We start from the raw sequence: 9298 nt of genomic DNA, 5'->3' as shown, positions 1-9298 counted from the left end.
GTTAAACAAATAATTAATTCTGGAAAACGTTTGTCGTTACAATTACGAGTATGAATTATTATAAATGGACAATGATATTGCACTAACCAATGCCAATCTCTACGTGACAAAAAATCTAGGTGGCGACGAATATCTCTACATGCAACTTAATCAAAAGTTATGACATGAGCTTAACATACACCATCCTTTATTTATTTTACAATTAACATTGGGGTGTTTTATAATTTAATTTATAACTAATATGATTTAAATTTTTGGAAAAATTAAACTTCAATTCCTTATATTTTTACTTCATCTTGAATAATGTCCCTGTAATTTGTTTTATTTTAATCAAGTCTTTATAGTTTAAGGTTAAAGCACAAATTTGCTCGAACGTTTTCAAAGAAGCATAATTGATATCTTTATGTATTATAGGCGCAATATTGCCTTAATATTTTTTAAAACCGAACAATTTTGTCCTAGACTAACAAAACCAAACATTTGATCACGTTTGATCGTTAATTTGACACTAAATTGTCACGTTGGCAGCTAGATGGAATATTATAAAAATTAAAAACTTCCTTTCTCTTTGACTTCTCCTTCCACGCCAAGCAAAAAATCACATTCGATGAACCAAAATCAAAATTCAGTCTTTTGTAAGGAAAAAACACGATCTAGAAGATGCAATCTCAAGAAATCTATAAATCTTATCTAAAAACACTTGCGTATGATCTAAACTGATGGGGAAAAATGCAATCTATTAATCAAACCTGCAAGACGCATCTTTTCAAATGCTAATAGATGAATTACAATGGATTTCGCTCGAGATTTTAATTATCCATTGGTTTATAGAGCAAAATCAAAATTCAAAGGAGGACAAGAACAAGCTTACATATTCATAAACTAATATGGAACTCAAAATCACGGCAACAAGCTCATGTGGTGAGTTGTGAATACAAAGGAGAAAATGAAAAGGTTTACAAACTTCCAGATCACTGTTGTATAACTCTTTGTTAAGGCCGAGGGGAAGAACAAACCTAGAACCCAATCCTCATCAATTCATTCACTGCTTATGAACAACCATTTGCTTACCCAAGAAATCCTTTATCTTGTGATCTTTCATATGCGATTAAGGGATTCAATTTGTCTCTGTAATATCCTTGATTTTAAACCAAATTAATTAAGCCTAAATTAGATAACTAAGTGTATTAGCAAGGTGTGTGGCCAGAGAGGATTAACGGGCATGTTTGATTTTAATTTCAGTCCTAAATGCTAGTCTAAAGGAGAATTAGGTCATTGGGGAATGAAAAGAGGAAAAATTTCTAAAAAGGGAGGTTCTATGCCACGCGTTGAACCTTGTGGATAAGCCGTTGGGATGCATGTGTGGTAATATGCCTGGAGAGATGCTCTCTGTGCCATACGCCGTGGCGTATTGTGCATCGCCATGGCACATAGTCACTTTCTTATTGTCATAAGTTTGCAAAATGAAGTAGAAAAGAGAGGAAAAGCAAAGAAATATGAGAGAGCAATAGGAGAATAGTGCTATGGCTCGAAGACTTGACTTTTGAGAGTAGTTTTGAGCTCATAAACATTAAGGGTAAGTTTTTTACACTCAAATCCTCCTACCTTCTTTCATTTTTTTTAGTGGTAAAAGTTAGGGTTTAGTTGATAATGATGATTTTTGATTCATAAATGTTATAGGTTTGAATCCACTGACTTAAATAAAGTTAATGAGAGTAGATTGAGTTAAGTAAATTTAGTATTTATGATTATATGAGGATTGGTGGTTGAGGAATATTAAATATTCAAAAATTCTCATAAATATGTTAGTTGGGGACAATGTGACTTCATTAATGACCATTAAAGAGCTCAATAATGTTAAAAGGTGCTAAGGAACCTTATGGGTATTTTTATATGAGTTAAGAATAAATTTTGAGTATTAAAAAGTGTTGAATTATTAGTAAAAGTTAGCCTAAATGTGGATATTGATTATTTACTTGTAAATACTTGTAGAGTGACTATCTTTGACACTATTTTAGTTTCTTGGAAGCTTTGAAAGTGAGTATTTGAGGGGTGAAACTTTTAACCTCTCAAAGGTTTGAGGTAACTGAGAAAAGTCTATCTTAAGCTTTTATGTGTTAATTAGTTTATTGATTAATAATTGACCATTGAAATGTGTAAAATGAAATGAAATGTGAGTGTGGCATAAATTGCTTAAGAATTCACTAAGTTGATTTTTGTGAGTCTTATGACTTGTTATGTGAAATTCTTTGAAAACAATATTAATGGATTTTCGTATTGTGATTTATTAGGAATTCAATAATTTTATGGTTAGTGAAGTACAATGAATTCTTGTTAATAAAGTTCTATGAGTACATGTGTTTATGAAGAGTTCAACAATGTGATTTCCTTTGAGTTCAATGATTTGAGTTAATAGGAGTTTAATGATTGTGAATGTGTGGGGTACAATGATTATAAAAAATTTAAAGTTCAATGATTTATTAATTTGGAGTTCAATAAAAATGTGTTTAGAGAGTTCAATGACTATTTTGATATGTGAAGTTCAATGATTTGATTGTGCATAATATGTGATTATCATGTATGTGATTGAGTACAACGATGTGATGATAATGCATGCTTAATTGTTGAGGAAATGCATGTTTAAAATTGTGCATATCTATATATGGCATGATCTTGAGAGGTGGGAGTTCGTCTAGGAAGAGGAGTAGATAATTAAATTCACATGGTAAGGCTCCCATCGAAGTTAATGGCTTGCCCGAATTGTTTATATATATATTGTCCCAATTGTTCAACTAGGAACTGTTTCATTAGTTCAATGAGAGACTCGAACCTAGTTAATTATCTACTAGTCATAGAGGAAGCTAGTTTATGAAAAATGACACCCCATAGTATGAGAAAATAGGAAAAACCATGTTCATTAGTGAGTTGGGTAAGTCTTAATCGGGTAATCCCATCATAAGTGCTTAGGCGAGGGAAGTCCTAGATTATAGACTATCTCTTTATGCTATAACCCATGATTTTAGGTCAGAGAATAAAGAAGGATATAAAGGAGGTGTGATCATGTATTTAGTGAAAAAAGGCACATGGTTGCTACTTTGTGATCATTTTGAAATAAACCAGTGAAAACCTTGTACTTTAGAAAAGGCCATTAATTTGAATTGCATACTATGAGTATGTATTATTCGTGATTGAGAAATATGGATTGACACTTTGAAAATATGCTATATGATCTAATATTGATAATTGTTGTTTGTGCTTATTTTGTTATAAAGGAAAAGAATAAACTGTATTTATGAATATGTTCATATTTGAACTAGTTTATTCAATTGCCACTTGTATTTAAATTAATTAATATGTATTAATATAAGTTAGGGCCATGTCAAGGGATTTTGAGGCCTAAGGAAAAATGAGTAAAGGGACCTAATATGTAATAAATTATCAATTCTTATATTACTTTAATAGCTTTTTGAGCCGCAAAAGTAGATAAAAAGTTTTATAATTAAGTAATTCTAACATTTCACTCTTAATAGACAATCTATCTTGTAACATACTTAATCTCAAAAGGACTTGAGTAACTTCAATTTTGAAAAACTTCTTTCTACAATAGCAACTGTTATAGGTATTATCAATAATATTCTATAAGTAATACATACATTAGGAAAAGTATCTAATCTTTTGACATAGTTTAATATTTCAATTGGTGTGTTAATTTCTTCTGTTAATATTTCTCTGAAAACTTTTAATTCTGAAAATAAATCAAAACCATCAATATCATAATTGTCACCAAAACTTGAGAACTTTTCAATATTAACATAAAATTTTTTCAATTCATCATCATCCAAAGTTTTAAATTTTTTGAATTCAAATAAAAAACTAAAAATGATTTCATATTCTAAAAATTGTTCAAATTGACTCTCAATAGAAGAAGTTGATTGATCTATAATGTATAAAAAATATTCAATACGAAAAGAATCTTTAGCTGAATGTAAGATTTCATCACTCATATTTTCATCACAATGTTTTTTTCTATGACTTGTACGTTTTTCACGAAAATTAGGATTTATGTCCATTTCAATAGCCATTTTTTTTTTGTAAATTCCAAAGCAGATGCAAAGCCATTTTCTCTATAATTCTTTAAATAAGTAATAAGGCCTTTTAAATTATTTATAGCAACATCTATATACATATCTATGGACTGAAGGATCTTACTAACAGAATTAACAGCAAACAATATATCATACCAATATTCATTCCTAACAAAAACTCACAATTCTCAATCTCATAAGTAGCTAAACACATGCTTCACTTTTTATTTTGGGATCATTACTTGATTTTGATAATTGAATCAAAGCATCTCTTATTCGTGGTGCTTGAAATTTTATTGCTTTGAACACTTTCAATTCTACTCTCCTATTGAGTTTGAATAATGATTTAACAGAAAATTTGCATACATTATCTTGCAAATTTTTCCACCGTTTAGTGGAAGAGGCAAATAAAGAATAAATACGTTGTAGAACTCCAAAAAAATAGCTCTAGGTGATGAGTTGGCCATATCACACAAAATTAAATTCAAATTACGACATCCACATGGTGTATAAAATGCTCTAGGATTTGTGTCCAGTAATCTTTTTTGCACACCTTGATTTTTACCTTTCATGTTAGCTCCATTATCATAACCTTGCCCCCTTATATCATTAATATCAAGCTCATATTTTTTCAACACGTTGACAAGTTCATTAAAAAGACTCTTATTTGATGTATCATCAACTTTTAAAAATTCAACAAAATACTTCTCCATTTTTATTGGAGAACTCATAATATCAACGCATCTTAAAATTAAGTCATTTGTTTGTTGTGACTTGCATCGAGAGTACAATCAAGAATAACAGAATAATATTTTGCATCTTTGACTTTTTTTAATTATATTTTTAATACTCAAGTAATGAGCATGAAGTTCACCATTTTTTATTCATTTAATATGCTCCTGCATGATTGGGTCAAATTCTCCAAGTATTTCAATTAAGCCCAAAAAGTTGCCATTATTTTTTTCATATATCTTCTCATTTGTCCCACGAAAGGCAAGATTATTTTTACAAAGATATTTAATTATGGCTATGATTCTAAGTAAAACCTTTTCCCAATATTCCTTTTCTTTATTAATTTGTTCTTGCATGCTTTTATCAATTGTGTTCGTTCTTCTCAATCTTGTTTCTAGTTCAATCCATTTGGTCATATTAGTGATATGTTCATGACTTGTTTCATGACTTTTAAGTTTGGAACCAAGATTTTTCCAATCTCTAGTCCCTTCACTAACTAGTTGGTTAACATTATTTTTTAAACAGAAAAGCTTACAACAAAAACGATACACTTTATCAAAATATTTTGAATAAACTAGCCATTTTCTATCATATTTTTCCCCATTTGGAAGTATTCGCTGGTAAAAAGATGAAGAAAAATATCTATTATTTTTATCTTTTGAAAATTGCAAATTTTTATATTTGATTGGACCCTTTTCTACCATTAAATCTCTAAACTTCTCATCAATATTTTTCCATTGCCTTGGGTCATAAATATTTTTAGAAATGTCGATTGATGAACTCTTGTATTTAACATTCTCTTCTAATTCGTTATCTTTATTTAAATTTGTATCATCTTCTTGTTGCTTTTCATTTGAATTAAACTTATCAAAATTTTCAACATCATCCATAGGTGGCTATTCTATTACTTCTTCATCAACTGAAGTTGTTGTTATATCTTTTTTATTATTAACAGTAACAAATTTATCAAGTGCACCACGTTGTGATTCAATCATTTTTTCAACTTTCCTTTTTTTCTTTAATTTTTCATAATCAAATTTATACTTTCTATTTGACAATTTTTTACCAGTAGAAATAATAAAAAAATTAGACAAAAACACATTTAGCTTGGATTAAAATGGAATAAAAATAAAGAAAGGAACAAACACACCTTGCTTGGAGTCTGGAGATTTAGGCACCGGGGGATTAAAACTTCATACAATAGGCGTGGATGACTTGTCCTCCCCCTAAGGCTCCATTGCCTTGGACGATTGGCACAAAAGATTTAAAAAAAAAATTGTAGCAAGAAAGGTATTTAATTTGATGAATGCTTTCTCTAGGCTTTATGCCTTTACCGCTTCAGAATAATAGAGACAAGAAGGGAGAAATGTGAAGATGAAAGGCCAGAGAAGGAGTCTAAGATGATAATGCCAGAATAGGAATTGCAGTCTATAAAAAGAGAATAAATGATGATTAATGATTAGATTAATGGAGCCAACATTAAAATTTAATATTATTTTAGGAACATGAAAAGTTTTTCATTTTTCAATGGGGAGAAAAATTAAGACTTTATTTTTTTCATTTAGTATTGATTATAAATCTGTACAAATATTGAAATACAACCCTTCATATTAGGGATATTAATGGGTTTTTTTGGGGCCTTAGGCAATTGTCTTAATTGCCTTAAGGCTCCCATGGTTCTTGTGTGAGTTAGTTAGACCTTATTTATTGAGTGGTTATACTCATCCTACTATCTTCAATATTACAGAGAATAGCTCAAGAGTATCAGATAGAGGAAAGCAACTAAAGGCTTAGGACTATTATCCTATTTAGCAGGCTTCATTATTTTGAGTCTTTATGTGTATGTGATGATTGAAATTGCTAACTAAAATAATCCATTTTTTATTCTTGCATTATGTGTTTTGTGAGTTGTAAGTATATCTGAGTTTATGAAATGTGATATTTATGATAGGGCCAAAATGCTAATGCAAGTAAGAGTTGGGCATATTATATGTTGATTATGAATTATTTGATGAAAAAAGTGCTTAAACTCCCCTTGTATGTTTTCGATATTAAGGGGTTAAGTAGTAAAATTATGATTTATAAGTGTTTGACATGGTGTGGTATATTGCACGAGTTAGTTTTGGTGTGTTGCATGTGGTCTAAGTGGTTGTCAATGGCTTTTGACTTTTGATGAATGATTTGGATACTTAGTTTTATAGAAATTATTAAAAAAGTGTGAGTTTTAAAAAGAGTGTTCAAATTTTTATTATGTAATAATTTGATTATGAAACTGAAGTCATTAATTAGAGCTCGAAAAGAGCTTTCCGTAAACATTTAATTCACATCAATCGGATGTCGGACGGAAGAATAGGGCGCTTCAAAAGTTGCCCCAAAAGCTGTCAAATTAACAGCAGAGTTTGCTGTCATGAATCATACAATACGCCACAGCACATGGCACAAAGGCAAACACGCCGCAATGCATGTTCAATGAGCCATGGTGCATGCCCCAATTTCTGCAAAATTATTTTGTTTTTCAAATTCTTTTGTGGATGCATTAATATTTGAAATGATCCCATGCTTCAGCATAAATTGTGAACTTTGATTTGTTTCTTTCAAAGATCACTATGAATGGTTTTAGTTTTGAAAACTTAGGATCTCAATTTTTTCATCTATTTATAACTTGGTATTATGCTAACTATCTTAATTCAATCTCTTGATTAATTAAGATTTGAACTCAGGGTTAGAGAAGAAGAATATTACATTATCCTCTACTATGCTCATGTTTGATGATTGTATCAAAGAAATAGGTTATGGGTTCATATGTGTGAGCTCATTGATATGGGCTGAGGAATTTGCTCTCAGAGGTGAAGGAAGGTGGACATAGACAGAGGTTGGGGAAGATGATTGAGCAAAGGAATTGGTGAGTAAAGGAAGGAGATGGTGAAGTTGATTTAGGTTAAGGAGTTTGATAGTGCTTGAATTATGCTGACAGGTTTGCTTTTGGAGGTGAAGGAAGGTGGACAATGATAGAGGTTAGGGAAGACGATCGAGCAAAGGAAGGGGACGATGAAGAAGACGATCGAGGGATTGATTTTAGATTGGATTTGGGTTGAGGGGCATATTGTGGATCTATTTTCTCTTTTTTTTAATTTTTAATTTTTAAATTATTCTAGCTAGTTGCTAATGTGGCAATTCAGTATCAAATTAACGGTCAAACATAGTCAAACATTTGGTCTTATTAGTTTAGGGCAAAATTGTTTGAATTTGAAAAACATGTGAGTGACATTGTGCCTTTAAATATAAAACGATACTAGTTGGACCTTTTTAAAAACATTTGGGGGCCATATTTGTATTTTAGTCTTATATTTAACCAAATAAATATATTAGTCTTGCTTGTTAGAATCCTTTAATTTTTTTTTCTTCTAAAAAATGAAATTAAGAACTGTCATATGTTTATTAAATGATTATATAATCTTAAAATTAATTACATAATTTTTATAATTTAAAATTTATATAATTAAGTTATGTTTTCTAGATAAATTGTAGACAAAGAGAATTTTCCTAAAAAATAATAAAAATATAAATAGTTTACTATTAAAAAATAAATCATTTGTTAATATTTTTAATCTTCATGAACAAATATATTTAATCAATTAAACTATAAGGGTTTGATTGAAACAAAATAAATTATATGAATCTATCCAAAATTGATAAAAACTAGAAAGATTTACAGATTAATTTTCCCTAAATTTTAATACAAAATGAATTTCTAAATAATATTAGTGATGATAATGTCAAATAACCCTAATGTACAATATAATTTTTTTTAGAATACAACAGTAACGCTTTTAATTCGAAAATAATATAAATAATTTCTCATAATTTTTCTAATATTTATTTTAAATAAAATTGCTTAAAAAGTGGTAAACAAAACAAAAGGAAATCCAACGTTCAACAAAGTTAAAGGGCAAGCCGCCGTACTTGTTGTGGCTAGCGACAGTAAATGAATGCCAATACCTTTATTTTCTTTTTTCCAAAACCTTTTAATTTCTTTTTTAAGTGAAAAGAGAAAAGCATAAAATTAAAAGTTGAAATTCGCCAATTTCCTTTGCATGCGTGGGAGTAAGCAGCATAGCTTTAGTAAGTTCACGAATATCTAGAGGACACATGGGAATTTTTTATATATTGACAAATGGGAATATATTACTAGAATTTAACCAAACAATTATTACATTTTTTCCAACTAAACAAAAATATATACTCCCTCTATCTAATATTATATGACACTTTTGATTAAATTACATTTCTCAATAATTTAATTAATTATTTTTAAAATTATACTCTTTTTTAATAGTTATCTTTATTTAATATGGTGTTTCAATTAAAAAATCTTATTAATTATATCCTTAATTAAGGGTTTTTTTTTAAAATTATTAAGTGCACCTTTAAAAACCTAAAATATTTTATATTTTTTAACATCTTACCTCTAAAAATGTATA

Source organism: Prosopis cineraria, unplaced genomic scaffold, assembly GCF_029017545.1.
Source record: "Prosopis cineraria cultivar Desert tree isolate PC_DT_omini unplaced genomic scaffold, ASM2901754v1 PC5, whole genome shotgun sequence".
Taxonomy (NCBI): domain Eukaryota; kingdom Viridiplantae; phylum Streptophyta; class Magnoliopsida; order Fabales; family Fabaceae; genus Prosopis; species Prosopis cineraria.
The sequence above is the reverse complement of the archived record's forward strand: the minus strand, read 5'-3'. Positions refer to the sequence as shown.